The 19,622-nt window shown below is 38.4% G+C and overlaps 1 long non-coding RNA gene across 1 annotated transcript in view; it reads right to left on the minus strand.

Moving 5' to 3' along the window:
- Window positions 1-792: 792 nt before the first annotated feature.
- Window positions 793-19,622, minus strand: part of LOC148223363 (uncharacterized) — a 107,614-nt gene continuing 88,784 nt past the window's right edge. Inside the window, exon 3 of the long non-coding RNA XR_015804608.1 lies at window positions 793-1,518. This is a non-coding gene — a long non-coding RNA (uncharacterized LOC148223363). The remainder of the gene's footprint in view (window positions 1,519-19,622) is intronic.

Raw genomic sequence — 19,622 nt, forward strand, 5'->3', positions numbered from 1 at the left:
AAGGATATGCAGGGCATTGCTATAGCAACACAGCCTCCCTTCCAGCACTAAGAGAAAAGTCATGAATAAAAGATGGGGTTCTAAAGACAACAAAATAGAAAAGGTTGTTTCAACCCTTCTAATACCTGACATTTGCCGTTATTTTGTTAAATGCAAACCAAAAAAAATGTTAGGAAAGGACATGCCATTGTTGAAAGTATGCATTTATATATTGGGAATGTCACCAAGTAGATATACACTTTTTGCATTTATCATCTTAGAAAAAAGAGTAGAAGGCATGAAGCTGACAACATGCAATTTCTTAAAATTTACATAAAAAATAAACATCTAAAATATCTATCTGACTTGAAAAACAGTGTTTGCTTTCTATTTGAATTAGCGTAACGAAAATATAGTGTTGGAAAAACACCACCATTTTCTGGTGCATACTTGAGGTTTATAACAAATTCGTATTTTCCTTTAGCTGAATAGAGATTATAATGAAAGTGACGCTCAATCTCATTTTCCTCTGTGCCTTACTCCACTTTCTGGCCCTTAGTGTTTTTCATGGAAATTATTAAAGAATTAACTGTGAGGCATAAGGACAGCTGTATGGTTTGAAAGGATTTTTTTAAAAATGCATATTATTTGTTACTGCATTTCAATTCAGACTAAATCCAAAATGGACAAGGAGACTGTTTCCTGGCTATGATCTTGTTTGCTAAAAGATTCTTATTAAAAAATGCCCTTTCTTTAGAAAAGAATGATAATCTTGTTTTATTTACTCTTCAGAGTAATCTGCAGTGTTTATGTGCACCAGGACTTTTTCTATTTGAAATGATACCCTAGTGAGAGATGACTGTTGGTTATGCTGCCTAATTTTCACTGAGTGACTGTAAATGTGATGGAGGGAGCAATGTGATCCAGTAGTGTTAAAACCTCCTCACCTTTCAGTTCCACATCTTGGCTTCAAAGCTGGGAAACTCACTTCCTGCAGTGCATAAGTTTAATTTGCTTTGAAGATACACTTTGCTTATAATTACATCTTTCCACTGAACAATACAAGTATGAAGAAAGATAAATAACATTGCCCCTCACCACTAGAAAACCCAACTGATTGATTTTTGTTTTGTTTTTTTTCCTTCCATTCCAATCCAGTTACTTTTCTGTGCTTTGATATAGAGGAAGCAGATGAAATATCATTCCAGAGGATCCTGAGAAATGCTTTAAGCAATTTTATAGCATTTAAATATGGTATTAATGGTCCTTGGACTTGCAAAAAAGAAAAAACAAACAAAAAAAAGCTTTTGCAGGGAGATGGTGAGATAAGTTCCCCTTTGCATCCCTGCTGCTGCAGAGCTGCTGGTTGTTTCCATTCTTCAAATCCTCTTTGTTCTGCTTGGTGGTTCTGTGGTGTGTCACATGTTGCATTGAAAGCCTTGTCTTGGCAAGACTTGTGCTCTTTCACAGCCCTAGACACAGCAGCAAAATTCAGTTATCTCTGTTCCTGCAGAATTCTGATTTCTGCTGTAACACAAACTGGAATGGAAAAAGGACATATCTGCATTTAATAATTCTGGAAATATTTAGCCTATAAATTTGTTTCTACTTGGACATCTCAGGACATTTCCTTTATTCAAAAAACTTGTAAAAGTTGTGTTTTCCCAAAGAAATATCTCACCATCTATCACAGATAGCCTTCACCTACACTACTGAAGTTTTTAGAAATGAAACTCTGTTTGGCAATTTTGTTATGTGACAGTATTACCTTGGGAGATGAGGGAAAGACAAAATATCACTGACAGGACTGGGAGGAGGTGGGGGGGATTAAAATCTGCAGTTGTTAGCATGCTATTATTCTGATCAGCAAAACTGTGCAGTGCCACTGTCACAAACAGTCACCAACATGATCCCATGCCATTGTAAAGGGTATTTATGCTCTGTCTAGTGCAATATCATAATGATTCCTTTCTCCAGCCCTTCTGGTGACCAGGCATGCTCAGACAAAGAGCAACTATTTCATATTCTCTTTGCTACTTTAATCTAACCTGTAGTTATCTAATCCCACCATGCCACGTTAGAACTCTTTGATTTTTGGACAGCCCAAAGAGACTTCCTTGCTAAAAATGTCAAAATCAGTCTGCTTAGACTATGGTGTTGAGATTTATTTTTGTTTTGAGCAGTTGTCTGTCTAATGCACCTTAAAAATTATCTGTTAGTTATTTTTTTTCTCTGGAAATGAGAATGTTTTTGTGCTGATCTTCTACTTTCCATTTTATCTACAGATTAAGTTGCCCATGCCTGTTTTGTAAGTTGTTATAAAAGAGAAATTTTTCAACTGCTGTTTCCTTTTTTTTTGGCCTGTCAACAGGTCTCTTTAGCACTGAGAATGGTCACTGCTCTGATCCCACTGTCTGTGTACTTGAACACTACGAAAAGACAAGACAAACTACCTGTAAACATTGAAGTGGACTAGCAGATCCTTTTTCATATTAGCAGCTGCTGTACAAATTGCTTTTGCAACTCTCTTTGTGGGAAAAATTATTAACATTCATCAAACCATTTCTCACTGCTGCTGAGTTAGCCAGTTCTAATACATGTTCCAGCAGTGCTTCTTAGCTCTTGGATTCCTCTCGTGGTTTTTAGTAGCTTGCTGTTGAAAGCCTTTATAAGATGTGATATGGTTTACCCATGTCTCCTCTGTCATGGTCTCTCATTTAGCACTGAACCTCTCTGCACGTTCTGTGGAGCTGCTGCTCTCTGGGTCCAGGACTCTGCATGTCCTGGCACTCTTCACCAGGGCAACTTTCCTGTCCTATTGGACTTCTGGGTACATCACTGCTTTCTTGCCTGGTGGGATACTATAAGCACACAGCCATCTAAATCAGCTTGCATACAGGTAATAAATAGCACAAGGAACTAACAAAAGATTTTTCAGAAACATTTTACATGTGTGCTGGAAATCATATTGCCACATTCCATGGGTGGCTTTTGCTTTCGAGGCCTCATAATTTTTGTTTTAAACATGAAACTCAAAATAAATCCAGGATTAAAGTCTCAAGTGGGAAGCATGATGTACTTTTCTTTTTGGTGCTAGATTGTGTCTGAACAGAGGATGGTTATTACTTCTTTGTCATGGCATGTGGCTTCGCTCAGAAGTCTCTAGATAGAAAACATGCCATAGCAAGTAGCAGAGCAGCCAAATCCCTGCAACTCAAAACTGAAAACAGAACACATTTGAAATTAATTAGGTGGAACAATGAGGCAGAACTTGAAATGTGACAAATATGTATAGGTGCCTATTGCAAAGGTAAATGTGTGTGGATTTTCTGCTGCATCAGGGCAATTCTTTACCAATAGTACTCCAAAATAACTGAAAAAACCCCATTGTATCAACACAGAGGAAAACTAAACTGTTTTGACAACATAACAAGAACCCTAAAAAGAAACATACTGTGATTATTTAATCAATTAGTAAATAACTTCATCTATGGGTGCATAAATAACAAGTAATAAAGGCCAAGCAGTGCATAGTACTACCTAACTATTAATGGCAATGAAAATTCAGTATAAAAAAGCTGGATAAATGTGCAGAGAAGAATTTAAAGAAAACCTGCCTGGCCCCCCCCAAAAAAATTGAAAAAGGGAATCCATGGCAATCCAACACTTCAACCAAGATATAGGCAAAATAAAGAATTATGTTCAATGAGTTTATCCACCACTTTATTGCCCAAGTGGCTAACAACCAATCATGTTATGGCATTTACAGTTTAAGTTATGACTTTGATGTTTGTGAAGGTTACAAATCTATTAACATAGGATTGGGCCAATTATTCTGTTTTTATGGATGCATTGAATGGCTTGATTTATTAGTAAGTGTCAACAATTAAGTGATTCCCAGTAGAATTCATGGTTATTTTTGTTTTAAATTAAAACATTTCAGAGGAAGAAACCTCACACTTACAGGAATTTAATTCAATCTTCTGAAAAAAATGCTAACAATTACATAAACTGACAACTGTAGTATTCTTCTGATTTCACCCTCTAAAAAGAGTACATTGTGATGTGTTTCTTGATTAATGGATTTGTGGGGTTTTGGCTAAGAGAAGCACTTTTGCCTAAATGTAGAAAAATGCAGTTTCTCAAGCTCAGGTACTTCTGGGATGCAGAACTTGTCACAAGCTAATGCAGATTTTTTTTTTTTTGCAAGAACCTCATGGAGAAATAATTGGCAGAGTATCCCTGAGAAGGCTTCATGAATGCTTTGCTAGCACTCTGTTAAAAGAACCTCCTCTTCTCATCAATAGATTTTGACGGAATTGAAGGTTAAACATTTAAATTGCAGAAAGTGGAGCAAACATCTGTTAGCTTCTGTAAATAGGTGTATATTCAACAAGGAAAACTTTCATTCTAATGTTCTATAGACACAAAAATCTCTTCAGAGCTTCACAGCTATGCTTCCCATTGATTACACTATGAGTTCATTAGAGCAAGAGTACAAGGGTGGAGTGTTGTCCTTGAAAACCTCATGATGTTGGCAAGAAAATGTGTGCAAATGATTGATTCCTGGCTTTTGTCTCAGCTGGAACCTGGGTCTGTATTTGTATGAAGTTCTCTGAGGACTGTGTTTTCAGGCATTTCATCAATGTTAACATGGCTTAATATCCATCACAGGCCATCTTTTTATAAATGAATTCCATAGAACCACGAAGGTGTTTGGCGAAATTGTAAAGTAGGGTTTGCAAGACAAATGTGGTTTCCATTCTTCTTCCATGGATTCCATATTCTCCTGGTTGCTGTGGGAAGTACCTCTGAGCTGTCCAGCACGGCAGAGATGGGAGGAGGAGATAAGAAGCATCACTTGGAGAAAAGAGACAACCAGCTTTATTTTATTTTTATAACAACATAATATTGAACAAAACAAATGCAAAGCCAGAGAAGAAAGAAGATATCACAGTAAGAAACCTATTGTTTTCTGTGAATGCAAATAGGTGTAAAGATCCCTAAGCCATTAAGTTTCCTATTCTTACTATTCTAAGACTATGACAAGACTGTACCTGGATATCAGGGAAAAGGGCCTTTATTCCCTAGGTACCCTCTTATGAAAGAAATGTGTGTAAATTAGCTGAGGTTGGCTTAGACAGAGGCTGTATTCCAGGTACCACTGCTATTTGAACACAACCAAATAAATCAAGAGGGGCTAAAAAGAGGAAGAAAGTCAGGTAGACAAATAAAAGAATGTACAGGGATGGGAAAGAAGAGAAAAAATAATCTAAAAATGTCAGGAAAAAATCAACAGAGCAAGGTGTAGAGAAATGAAGAAAAAATGGTATTAATTTTAAAGAGGGTAAAGAAAAAAAGACCTTTTTTTGTTTTCTGTTAATAAAGTTTGTTGCAAAACCAGATTTACATGTGGTTGAAATTATTTTCAGTGTTGTGTCCATAGATTAGTGGATTCTTGTCTATATCTCAGATTGACTAAATCTGATTTCTCTACATTCTTGCATAAGGTGGTTGTGTGCAATATTTTATTGTATTTTGAGTGTATTTGAAAGAAAAATATTGCTTTTCTAGTGTGAAGTGCATAGAAGAGGGCTTTGGTTGCAATCCATGTAGTTACAAGATAGAAAATTTCTCTTGGAAGTGCTGCTGACATTCTTCAGCTCCTATCATTTTAATTTCAGTCAGTCCTGGAAATTGTTACTAGTTTCATACTCACTTAAGAAAGTGAGAGGCCCAAATGTAGTCTTTAGTCACCTTTGTTCACCCTTGAATTGTGTTCAATATTTGCTTCATGGCACAGTAGTTTTAGACCGTTCAATTCATGTTTATTTATACAAACTGACTATTCCTCACTGTGCTGGGGTGGCCTTAGTGAATTTATCTCTGGGTTAAACAAGCAAGTCTTCATTCTGATCTTATTTCAAGGGAGATCACTGAGCTGGAACAAAACCCCAAAAACCAGTCTGGGTAACAAAAGCCATTGAGAAAAAATTATCAAGCACTATTTGTATCCCTGAATCAATTTCACTGTGATCTGGGTGAACCTGGCTAACTGGGGTAGTCCCAGATGACTGGAAGTTAGGCAATGTGATGCTTATTTACAGGAAAAGTAGGAAAGATCATCTGGGGAACTGTGGGCCTGTCAGGCTGACCTCAGTGCCAGGGAAGGTTATGGAGCAGAGATTACCTTGAACACATCACAAGGCTCGTACAGGACAAGCTGGGGATCAGGTCCAGCCAGAATGGGTTTAGAAAAGGCAGGTCCTGCTTGATCAGCCTGACCTCTTATAGCCAGCTGAGCCACCTAGTAGCTGAGGGAAAGGCTGTGATATTGTCTACCTGGACTCCAGCAAAGCCTTTGATAGTGTGTCCCACAGCATTCTCCTGGAGAAGCTTGGACAGGTGTGCTCTCCCTGGGTAACAAACTGGCTGGATGGTGGGGCCCAGAGAGGGGTGGTGGAAGGAGCTACATCCAGCTGGCAGCCGGTCAGCAGTGGGGCTCCCCAGGGCTCAGTGCTGGGCCAGCCCTGGTTGACACCTTTGCTCATGGCCTGGGTGAAGGAGATCGAATGCACCCTCAGCAGGCTGGGAGGCAAAACCCAGTTGGGTGGGAGTGTTAACAGGATGGAGGGCAGGAAGGCTCTGGAGGGATCTGGACAGCCTGGACTCATGACCTGAGGCCATTTGTGTTAGCTTCAATAAGGGGAAATGTTGAGTCCTGCCCTTGGGTCACAACAATCCCAGGCAGTGCTACAGGCTGGGGCAGAGCTGGATGATTGGAGGGCAGCCCAGGGAAATCTACCAACAGTTTAAAGGAGACCCCTCAGCTGATCTTCCCACTTTTTGACCCCTCAGTGGGTTTTCCTCTCTATTTCCATGTGTTACTGCCAGCACCTGTGAAAGACTCACAACAACAGTTTATGGAATAACACTCTTTGTTGATATAAAATTGTGACAGGTTAAGGTTTGGGGATTGTTGGTGATAGTACCTGACTGAAAGCACATATTTAAAGCAATCCATAGGCAAGATCTAATCCCCAATAAAAGTATTCTGCACTCATAAAGTATGATTGTTACCCAACAGGTGTCCCTATGAGGCAGAAGGCAGGTTCAGCCTATTGACAGATCCCAGCAGTTACAATGGAGACTTCTCTAACTTTTCCCCCATTCTCAACCTACTTTCATACGATCCCTTTATGTTTAGGTGGAGCTTGAGTGACTCGAGTCATAAACACCTTTGTTACTGATTGGTGTAAAATTCTCTTGCTTTGCTGTTAAAGATACAGTCAAAACAGTATAGAGCACATGCCCAGTGAGGGGTGGCTGCACTGGTGGTACCTTGGGGGGGTAACTCTGGGGTGGATTGTGTGTTAGCTGTACAATTAGGCTGTTATGAGCCAAGATGGAGAACTAATGAATATAAGGAGAGGGATTTTACCACCACTGTTGGCTCAGCAGCAGGACATCTCCTGTCTCCCTTGGCTGACAGATGCAATGCTGTTTATCAGCTGCAAAGTGCCATCCCTGCAAGGATTGCAGCAGAGTCTGGCCCGTGGTGTCTCCTCTCTGCTCCACCCTCCATTCCATCCCCCTTGGCAGGTGCTTACAGTTGTATCAGGAATCATCCTGGGTTATGCCAGCCGCTTTCCATCCAGGGAGTAGCAGCTGCATTTTACCCTATAATTTCCATACAGTCATAACTCCTTTTAGGATGTGAATATAACTCCTCAGTTTCCTCTGATTTGAATTCCAGCCGTCTTTCCACAAATGGGATATGGAAGAAATTTCTTCCTGAATTAGCAATGGGTTAATAAACAGGGCGGAAAAAAAAAAAAAGTAGGATGGGTTATTATTTTCCAAAAGATCTTGTAGATGAATGGATGGAGCTGTATACCACTTAATATATCCTTAATTGATCAGGCAAAGGGTGCAAATAATGAGACAATTTCTGGCAGATATGAAATTATTCAAGATTGCCAAATCTTATTGTAAAGAGTTATGCAAGGAATTAGTGTTGAGAGGTTGGGTGAGAAAAGACTAAATTAATGCTAAGTAAACCTCCTGAGGGAAAAACAGTTTAAATGATGAAGCTCACAGTGGTGGACTCTAAATTAGCAAAGATCTCAAAACTCTTCTGATTAATTCCTTTAAGACAGCAGCCCAAATCTCAGCCACCACCATCAAAAGAAAAACAGGATGCTAAGAAGCACTGGGAAAAAATGGCAATTTTAAGAAAGCATCAGAAAGCTTCATTATGTGTATATTGATGAGATGAAAAGGTAGTAAATGGTTTGTGTCAGTTTAGAGGCAAATAAACCTAGAAAGGGCAAAGAGAAGAGCAGAGAGGGAGGGTTAAAGGTATGGAACAACTTCTGTGAGACATATAACTGTGCAGCAGTACCCCTCAGCTTGGAAAAGAGACAACAAAATGTGGGTGTGAGGGAGGAATAGCAAATTATGAATGACATGAAGAAACTGAATAGGGAATGATTACTCACTGTGGGGTACCCAAGGAAACTATTAGGCAGCAGGTTTAAAACAAACAAAAGAAGGCTCTTTCCTGCATAACAGTATTACATGTTGAGATTCATTTTCTTTGGATGCCAAAATTATAAATAAGTTAAAAAAATGATTAAACAATTTTGTAAAGGAAAGGCCGTGAAGAACTATTAAACATGAGATGGATGATTTGAAACAGAAGTAGCTGGCAACTACTGTTCTACTTTCCCTCTTTCATATGTTCTTTTTTTCTAAACCTGAGCTGCGGGCCACTAGCTGAGAAAAATCTTTTGGTTTTTAGTTTGATCTAGCATATCTGTTTTTATGTAAAGCAGACTAGAAAATATGGTTTATTCAATACTAAGTATGTAAGTTCTGATTCTGCTCTCCTTTATCCCAGCCTATTGTCAATATAAAAGCTAACCTGGTTTCTTTTGGCGACAAAAATTATTAAATGTCACATAACTGAGCACTTCCAAATCAATAATATATCACTAATAATCCAACCAAAACTTTCTATTAAATGATCCTTTTTAGACATTTATCATGTATGTAATGGTATGCAAATATTTTCAATATTACTAAGAAAAAGGAATAAATATAGAATATACAGCTTGAGACTCCATAAGTATTGCATGACTTAAGGACAAATGGGAGAGATATATGTCCACAAGCTAGCATGGAATGCTAACTCAGTTTCTCTACAGTTCCTCTAGTTTTGCTTTAGTGAAGCAAAATTAGGAAGGAATGAATGGTTAAGTATTCTCAATATCTTTATGTTTACAAAGCAGCACCAGAACAGTAAGCCAGGTGGTTTTTGTTCTTTATTACTGTATGAATGTGGAGACTTCCATTAGTTTCAAGGGCTATTCCCACTAAATGTGTGATTTTTGTAGGAATAGAAAACAGCATGGTTGGAGAATGTTGGTGTCTTCACAGATCTTCAAAACCAATGTGACAATGATCCTTCCTCTGTCAAGGCCCAACATGAACAAAACTGCAACGTGGAACTGGCACATGGAAGGTCTACAAAGCAGAGTTGTCTGCTAGCTACAAAGCTAACTGCTAGCAGAGTTATTTCTGAGAATGAAGGAAAAATTCTGAGGGCTTTTTCTGAGGAGAGAAAATGAGATTCTTCTGACTGCAAAGCTGAGAAATGGGAAATTCAATTTGGATTTGCTCTGCTGGTTGAGAATTCTGAGGTGAAAAAAAAAAGCACCCTAAATATTTGAGGAAGAACGAAATCCTTAGAGCTCACGCCATGGGAGATATAAGAGAAAATGGAAAAACTTGCTGTTAAAATTGCTATCAACAACTGAAATACTGAGTTAGACTTTCAAGGACCAAGTGTTGTCCTAGCAATTTCAAATTTACAAACAGGTACTGTTGTATTTTCTGGAATATTCACTTCTGAGAGCTGCAGAATGACAGAGCTACAGAATTACAGAATGACAGAGTTCATTTGAACAGGTGTCCCACCACTCAGGCAGCTTCCTAATGGAGCTGGGACTTGTATTGACATTTGTTTTCAAGATAAGAGCTCTGGCAGCATTAGACAGGGCACTGGCTTCGTATGATGATGTGTGTGCATCTGGACAGGTTCCAGCTGTAAGAGTAGCATGTCTGCTGTGTCAGGTTGGACTGGCTGGAAATACCCGTGGAGGTGGGTTCTGGCACTGTTGGATATATTGCACAGTGGCAATGAGCTGAATGGTCCTGTCAGGCTGGGGTGTAAGAGAAGCAGTCTTGAGCACTGCATAAACATCCTGGCCTTTGAGACTTGGACAGACTCTGAGAACAGCTTCTCCCTGAGCACGGCTCAGGTGTCATTGCATATGCTTCAGTGTCCACATTTAGGTGCTTTGAGGAATTTGTGTCAAAATTGAGATGCAAACTGCATGCAGGCATCAGTGAGGATTAGACTTCAATATTACTGGCTTGAACTTTTCACATTTTTCTCATCCGCTCTGCCATGTCTGATGCATCATGGTCACTGCCAATTGCTTTCTGATTATGTTTGATGGATGTTTGCAGCTGGTGGAATCAACTAGTTATTTCCAGAACTGTGCTGAACTCACTTCTTGAACTCCTGGAATGACAGCTCGATGAAACCAGAATAAAGATGGGATCTGCATTTATGCTGGAGTAGGAATACTCAAAATTAAAAAGATTCATCACCTGCAGTCTATGTGAGGTAACATCTGTGTAGGTTTGTTTTCTGAGGGCTAGTAAAGAAAAAATATAGGGTTAAAAGAAAGAACGGGATTATGTTCCTGCTGTTACTCTGCAATTTTAAATAAAATATCCAAGACCCACAGGCTTTGTTTCTTCATGCTGTTAAAATGCAGGTTGTAAACCTTGGCCATACTTGAAAATGATTTTGTATTAAAGTTGATAATACAATTTCAAAATTATTTTAACAAAAAAAAAATAATATGAGGGGAAGAAATATTTCCTCAAAACATTTAAGAATGGTAAAATTCTGGTGACTTATCTCTGCAAGTTTGCTTTGAGTTTTAGACATGAGGCTGTTTTTTGGTTTGTGCAGTCACAGAAATGCTTGCCCACTGAATTGAGTCTGATATAAGTTAGGTATAAAAAATAGCTCCTCTCTTACATAGGAACAAAACACTGGAAAATTGTTGTCAATTCTCGTAACAATATTCAGACTGTAATATTTTAAAAGACGTGCTCTCTTTCTCTTAGTAGTACAGTTTCTGCTGTCAGAATTAAGGTTTTTTCAAGTTTCAAGCAAAGTTGATAGAATTTTCTTCTAAAGTATCCACCTAAAATGAATGCATTAAACAATGTATTGGTTTGTGTGTTTGGTTGTGAAACTTAACTTCAACAATTTAACATAAAAGTGGGATCCAGTGCTGTTTGCATGCAATTATACTGGTGATAATTAATAATTGGAGGAAGGATGGGGATTTTGATTTTCTAGGATTAAAACAGTGGAGCTACAGAGCAAAATATTCTTCATGTTAATACTAATTATATTTTCCCATACTTTTTCATGTATGGGACACATTTTAACATGCATTGTACTCTGTTAATTGCATGACATTTCTACAGGGTAGTAGAGCTATAACAGTGCTGGGGAATGTGACAGGGAATGGTGTTTTGGTTTTTTTACCCTCCAGTGCTCTCTGGCAAGGTAACTGTCTGGATTTTCTGATTGTAGCCTTTCATGTTGTACAAGTAAGAGATTTTGTGGTGGGATTGTCAGATATTTTTAAAAAGTTCTATTAGATTTTCTAAATCTGAGCATACGTTTTCTGACCTTCCTTCTGCATCCGCAGTTTTGATATTTTCAGATTTGTTTCTTGATTTGAAAACGTGCTTTCTGATCTATCCCTTCTGGTCGCATGTGGTACTGTTATGTTTTCCTGAAGCTGTTGTTTGTGATGAATAAGAACTACTGGAATAATCTAGTGATGCTAATTCACATTCACTTGTAGTGCTGCTGCCTAGATACATAGTAATTGTTACAAGAGCCTCCATTCTGATAAGCACAAATATTCATGATGAAGACATCGCTGATTTTTAACTAATTTGCTCTTTAAGCTCAGAACTACATTTTTTTTTCCTAATGGAGAGAAGCAAAAGGACAGGTATATAAGTTTTGAGGATGTATATGTATGGCTTTAATAACCCTAAAATACAGTGACTGATCAGTTGAAAACATGTGATGTATATTGCTTGAATTTTGTGTGCCAATGTATTTAAAGTATGAATGTCTTGGAGACCACAGTGCCAGCATAGCACCCATTGCAACCCTCCCTGTCCATTGCCACTATTAAGGCACTGTTGTACATGAGGGATATTCCCTGAAGATAAAATCAGGAGTGCTCCTCAGCCAACTGTTGGTTTCTGGTGGTAATGCACACTCTTAGAACTTCACCAAGCTGGAGACCTGTAGACGGGCACTAAGTTTGAAATTATTTACTTTCTGTATTTGCAGCCTTTAATAAACTAAAGAGAATTTGTTTATTCCGAGTGGTTTGCCTTAAAAAAAAAGTAAAATAAAACAATCACTTGGGGATTTTTGCTGGCTTTCCTGTATGGGTGTATATAACTACGCAGTTATCAATTGCAAATTCAGATGTTTGTGGACAAGGGTTTTTGCAATAGTTTTTAAGATCAGATTTAAAAACATTGTTCTAGGGTGTTCAGTTGGAGTTGGGCTATCCAATGGGAGAGAGTGGTAGAAAGAGTTTGTAGGAAAAAACACTGAATCATTTGCAGCAGCTTTGAAATTACCATTTTTAACAGCAAAGGTTAGATGGTGCAATCTATATTTGCTGGCATTTAAAAATCAAAATAGGTTATCTTTCTAAAACTCTTGGAGTGCATAAAACAATTGATTCTGTGTCATATGTTCTGTTGGGCTCTGAGTTACTACAGAGTTTTCTTTAGCTGCAGACCTAAAGGCTTTGCTTTCAGACTACTCACCTCAGTCTTATCTCTGGTGCTGCTGCTAAGCCCTGAGTGCTTGGGGTGCTCAGCAGACAGACAGAAGGCAAGTCCTAGTCAGAGGACTGGATTTTTGTATTAATAACACCATGTTTATTTAACTGTATTAGAATATGATAAACAGGTTATTTGATTGGCTTTTGAATTTCACCAGCATTTGAAGAGTTTTATCTCATTTAACTCCTCACCTTCAGTCTTCTTGCTTTAGTTGGCAACTGTTAATTTGAACCAAATTGAGAAAATGCTGGAGACCTTTTGTAATGGCAGTTTGTTAATCTGACTTCTTTGTCCACAGAGAAGTCAGGGAATTGGCTCTCAGAATAGCTTCTCTTTGTTCTGTCTGTGGTATTCTTAAAGGCCTTTTTAAAAATGGTAAATGCTAATTACCATGTATCAAGTACAGACAATCTCTACGAAAGAAAAGGAATGTGAGAGAAAATAAAACTGCATTCCAGAAAAAACATATCATAGAGAATAATGAGAACCTAGGAAAAACTGTATCTCTTTTAACCTCTTTAGAGAGATTTTTATAATCTTTTACATGCTTTTGCTCCCAGCTCTTATCCAGGAAATGGATAATTAAAGTCTGGATGATGAGCAATTACATTCAAACTAAATGTATATTTATTTAGAGAGTATATATATTTTAGAGGTTTTATTAATACCAGTTATCATTTAATATCAGTTATCATTTAATATAACACTCACGGAATGCTGGAGCATGTCTCAGGTTTACTGGCCACCGCTTCTCCATATTAATGTTTAAATAATTTATTAAAAATGTAACTTTGGGAGCCATAAGCAGTAGCTTGCCTGTTCTTACATCAGCAACTGTGGACTGACTGCTTGTTTCTCTAACCCATATGGACTGTTATTGTCTACTGGCATTCTGCTTTTAGAAACTAATTTAAAAAAATGTAATACTCTCCCTAAATAGTACTATCTCTTGGCAAAGAAAATCTCTATGAACTGTATATCTAAAGAATCAAACACATGTTTTTCAATTTAAAATCTAGGCATTTATTTCCTCCTTACCCATATCAACTCAATTTTTGTCAGTAACTACCATGGATAAGTTATGCCTTTTAAAGTGCTGGTGGTTCATTGCAATAGCCTTCATTAAATCATATTAAGAAAATGTTGAGAAACTACTGCTTTTGGTTTCCCAAAAACTCCATAACCAGTGATCACAAAGACATCCATTTATTTTGTAGGATATTTGGTGAAGGAATTGACTTGCAAAAGATTGTAGATGGAGTAACTGCAGAATCTTTTCCAAATGGATACATAGTGCTTTCCCAAATCATTCTTGGGTTTTACTAGATTCTGTGCTGTCTGCATGACCAGATAGGATCTACCTAGGAATTGTTCAGCAAGAAACCTGCTGAAATTGTTCACCAAGACACATTCCATCTTTTCCATCTTTTACCATCAGTTCTGACCAGGGAGGTATCAGACAGTTGAAGTTAGCCTTTGTGATGCTTACCTACAAGAAGAGTTGGAAGGAGGATACAGGCCTGTCACCCTGACCTCAGTGCTGGGGAAGGTTATGGAGCAGAGATTACCTTGAACACATCACAAGGCTCGTACAGGACAAGCTGGGGATCAGGTCCAGCCAGAATGGGTTTAGAAAAGGCAGGTCCTGCTTGATCAGCCTGACCTCTTATAGCCAGCTGAGCCACCTAGTAGCTGAGGGAAAGGCTGTGATATTGTCTACCTGGACTCCAGCAAAGCCTTTGATAGTGTGTCCCACAGCATTCTCCTGGAGAAGCTTGGACAGGTGTGCTCTCCCTGGGTAACAAAGTGGCTGGATGGTGGGGCCCAGAGAGGGGTGGTGGAAGGAGCTACATCCAGCTGGCAGCCGGTCAGCAGTGGGGCTCCCCAGGGCTCAGCGCTGGGCCAGCCCTGTTTGACACCTTTGCTCATGGCCTGGGTGAATTGTATCACTACATATATGCCTGTGAAAATATGAATTTGACAACCTTTCAGAAATGGCTTCACAAGCCTGTCTCTCTATGCCAGTCTTGACTTATTTTGTCCAAATTGAAATCTTAGACCAACTTTCTCATATCGCCTCCAAGAGACCTGTGAACTCATGTACAGGTCAGAGATAGCTACTGACCTTTGATTCTAATTCCAGCCTACAATTTCATTTTCTGAGTATGAATGCTGCTAGACTTGTCAGTGAGGCATAAAGCATGGTTTTGCTATGTGTGTTATTTTTCCCATTCAGGCTGTCTTGATGACTCTTGCTGCAATATTTCAAGTCTTTCCCGTCTTTTCATGTAGCAGAAGTTGGCATTATCTTGTGACTCCATTACTATGGCATACGTTTTGTCTTTTGCTGTAATTTTTTTCCTCTGGCAATTCTTCATATTGCTGCAAAGGTCTTCCTTCCAGTGTTTCTATTACTTTCAATTCCCCTGTTTCACAAAATCCATCCCCCCCTTGCTTTGCTAAACTTCATCTGTTGAATAATTCTCGAAGCATTTCACAACAGTTTGCAGCATACTTAGGACCTTATCTTCAACACTGAGGGTGAACAGCAAGCTCCAGTTGGCTCTGGAACAATTACTGTGTATCTAGGCAGCAGCACTACAAGTGAATGTGAATTAGCATCACTACAGATTATTCCAGTAGTTCCTATTCATCACAAACAACAACAGCTTCAGGAAAACATAGCACTACTACATGCAACCAGACAGGAAATAGATCAGAAAGCACCTTTTCAAATCAAGAAATAAATGTGAAGACTATCAAATATGCAGATGCAGAAGGAAGGCCATAAAATCTGTGATCAGATTTAGAAAACCTAATTGAGGCCCCAGCCTTCTCCACCTAATTGTTGAAGTTCCAGGTAGACACATTTGGTTTTTTGCCTGTAGTATTCCTATACCTACCCTTAAGCTGGGAAACTGGAATATCCCTATAAGCAGACCAAATCTACTCCATTATCCTCCAAATCCCTGCTTAATATTCTTCTTAACTAAGACTAATACATGAGAGCATGAGCACAGTCTCCTGAGATCAAGCTGAGCAATGCTGGTTGCTTTATCTCCACTGCTGATGCCTGCATTAATTTCCTCTGTACTTCACAAAATAAGTTGTCTGAGGCAGGGGCAAGTAGCATAAACAAAGTGCTAGTGAAATGCAGTTGGTAAGTAATGATTTTGGAAGGCTGGCCCTTCTAGATTTTGGAGTGGTAGCCTAGGCTATATGAATGCTACAGAACGTGAACCTCTGGCTGAACAATAAGGTGTTAAGGGATTTACTTTTCATTTCCTTACTTCTATGAAAGGTTTATTTTATTTTATTTTATTTTATTTTATTTTATTTTATTTTATTTTATTTTATTTTATAGAAACCTTTCTTGTTTCTCAATTAAGTTATTTGTATAATAACGGCATGTGTGGGTAGCACAGGATGATAAATATTGAATATGTGGAAGTGATTCATATTTCATGAACTCTGATCCTGACCTTCTTACAATTACCAGAACAAATTACATTAATTACATCAAATTACATGACAGGTGGAGGAAGTTGTCATTAGTATCCATTACATACAGCAATATAGAAAGAAACTCCCTGGTTTTCTGTGGTAATTGACTGTAAGCATGACCACTCTTACATAACAGCAATACACATTCAAGAGGTGATGCTTTGTTTGTGTCGTTTTCGTGTAAAAAGAGCTTACTTATTTCAGAGTAAAAAAGTTTCTCCTGAGTGATAAAACCAATGGAGCCTAGGTGCCTATGGATTGGGATCTACTGTGTCCACTATTGCAGCCCCTTTTCCCCCTCTCTCTAAGTCCTCTCCAGTGTCCTAAACCAAGCAGTGATGTGGGTGCCACACATGGACCTCCTGCCAGTGTTTGTGCCAGCTGCAGTGGCAGCTGCAAAGGCCATTTGTGCTCCTCTGGGGCAGACATACATTCCTGTCTTTTAGACTTTATTGCTGGTCTTCAGGAAACCTGTAGGAGTGCAAGCATTTCTAAGTCTCAAATTTGAGTTAATAGTGAGTGTGTGTGTGTGAAATTAGATGAGAGGAAGATACTGTGGTAAGAGAAACCACAATCCCCTAGACAAAGAAACAGTGAAAAATATTTTATGCGGAGGTCAATATCCAAAAATGTGCACCTGAGAATGATCTAGGAGGGTCATACAGTATGACCCATGTGACAGACTGGTGCAGCATGGCATTATGCCCTGCTAGGAGCCTCACCAGGACCTCCCATAGTGTTTGCTTTCCCCTGGCTTTTTATTTTTAGTCACTTTTTTCTTTTAGTCACAATTTTTCTGAGGTGAAAGACTGTGATAAGAAAGGGAGATATTTTTGCATTTTAACCCCAGCCAGCAGCTAAGTACCCTGCAGCCACTCACTCACTCCATGCCCTTCCTTGGTGGGATAGATGGGAGAATTATAAGAAAGTAAAACTTGTGGGGTGAGATAAGAGCAGTTTAGTAACTTAGAAACAAATAATAATAATAATAATAATAATAATAATAATAAAGAGAAGCATACAGAGGAGGAAAAGGTACATAAAAAAAGAGAGAGACGGTTAATAAACCCCAAGAACAACAAGTGATACACACTAGACACTTGTTCACCATCCCCTGACAGATGTACAGCCTGTCCTCAAGCAGTGCCCAGTTCCCCCTGCCCAAATCCCCCCAGTTTATACATTGGGAATGACATTCTATATTGTCAATCATCCCTTTGGTCAGTTTGGTCAGCTGTCCTGGCCAGGCTCCCTCCCAGATTTTTGTACCTCCTCACTGGCAGAGCATGAAACACTGAAAGACCTTGACTTGGGGTAAGCACCACTTAGCAACAACTAAAATATTGGTGTGTAATCAACATTATTCTCATACAGAATCCTAAACAGAGCAGTGTACTAGCTACTAAAAAGGAAATTAACTCCATCCCAGTCAAACCAAAGACAGATATGTACAAGTTTTCTTCATGCCTGACATAGCTGAATTGTTTACTAAGCACAATGGAAATATCCATTTGACCAAAATTTGGAAATTCCCACTTTTCCAGAGTGGGGAAAAAACCATTTTGCCATTTACTATTTCTCTCTTCAGAAAGAAGTAAAGACCACAGATAAGATCTTGTTCTTCCTTCGCTTTGTTTTATAAAGCTTTCCACTGTGTTCTTCCCTGTGGAGCTTGTAATGTGTGCTTTTGCTTTCCTTTGCTTTCACCTTGATCCATTATTCATCCTTAAACAAAGTTTTATCCCTGTTGTTAGTTTGTGTTAAGAAAAAGAGTTTTAATTTAAATCTTTCAAGGTAGTATTACAAAAAAAATAGATAGAAAATTGTATGAAAAAAACCAGAACAAATTCCTCCTAATTTAAAAAAAATCTCTGGTTGTCTGTGAGGAGTTTAGAGAATGTAATTAAAAATTTATGGTAGAGACTGGTTTATTCAATTATCCATTATCTATATTATTTGATTCCCTTTGTAAACAGTTTTTAGCCAGTTGAAAGGCTCAAGTAGTGTAATAAAAATGGAGACACCTTCCTTTTCTGGATGTCTGAGCAGAGCAGACTTTGACATTGCATGTAATTAATGGCCACTATATCTCTAAATATCTCTTACACTGGGGCCTGAGACCCTGTTAATGTACCTGACTCTTGCTGGGCTCTTGGAGCTTCTTCATGAAGGACCATGTGCAAAAATAGCACATGGTACAGGTATTTTCTTGTGCATATGTAGCTGGGTTTTTTTATGCAGTAGGCATGATAAAAATAAATGAAACTGCTCCCATGAACTCCAGTTTGTTTCCCAGGTAGGTGTGTACAATTTGATATACATTAAAAAGCACAGTCATTAACAACAAATGGATCTTGCTTTAAAAAAATGCAGTGAGCCCCCATGTGAGTGATGAAGCAGTCGTTATTTTCACATAAGTCCTTTGATTTCAAAAATGCAGTAAAATCTCATTAATGAAGATAAGAATGCAATCAAGAAATTAACATGTATCAAATCTTTGCAAAAACAGCAAGAGAATCGTTGAAGGAGACAGTGGAGAGGAAAGTTTTGAATAAAAACTTAAAAAAAGAGAAAAAAGGTTAAGTAATCCTTTAAAAAGTGGATGAACATGATACATGCACAGTGGTATCCAATGCAGTGTCACTGGAGGAAGCAGTATGGTTAGCACCTTCCACCCCACCTGGGGCATCTTTGGCTGGACCAACCTCAAGCTGGGAATGTCAATTCCTCTGTTGTAATTACCTAGAAAGTGTCTTTAAACAGTTCAAGGTCAGTATATGATTAAAAAAACCTTCCATCTTGTTGATCGACCAACTACTTCAGAACGAGGGCCAGCACTCTAGTTTGTGGAATAACAATGTATTTCTGCTATAGGTGCACTTTTTCACCAGTAAGGTGAAAGATTCATCTTTAAGATGAAGGGAACCCTGGAGCTGGAGACAATTGTATTGTGTATAATGAGTTTTCTGCAAGAAAAACCTAAATATTGTAGAGAATATATGAATGGAAAACCTGAGGAAAAGAGTAAGGTTTGTGCTTTGCCTTGCATTACTGAAGCATATATTTGCTGAATTTGTACAGAGAAAGCTTTTCTTTTTGAGGCTGCCTAATAAAATTGGAGAACTTATCTTACAGTTAGAATCAAAATTTATAAAGGTTTTTAT

The sequence above is a fragment of the Sturnus vulgaris genome, chromosome 6 (genome assembly GCF_052056855.1).
Source record: "Sturnus vulgaris isolate bStuVul1 chromosome 6, bStuVul1.hap1, whole genome shotgun sequence".
Taxonomy (NCBI): Eukaryota; Metazoa; Chordata; class Aves; order Passeriformes; family Sturnidae; genus Sturnus; species Sturnus vulgaris.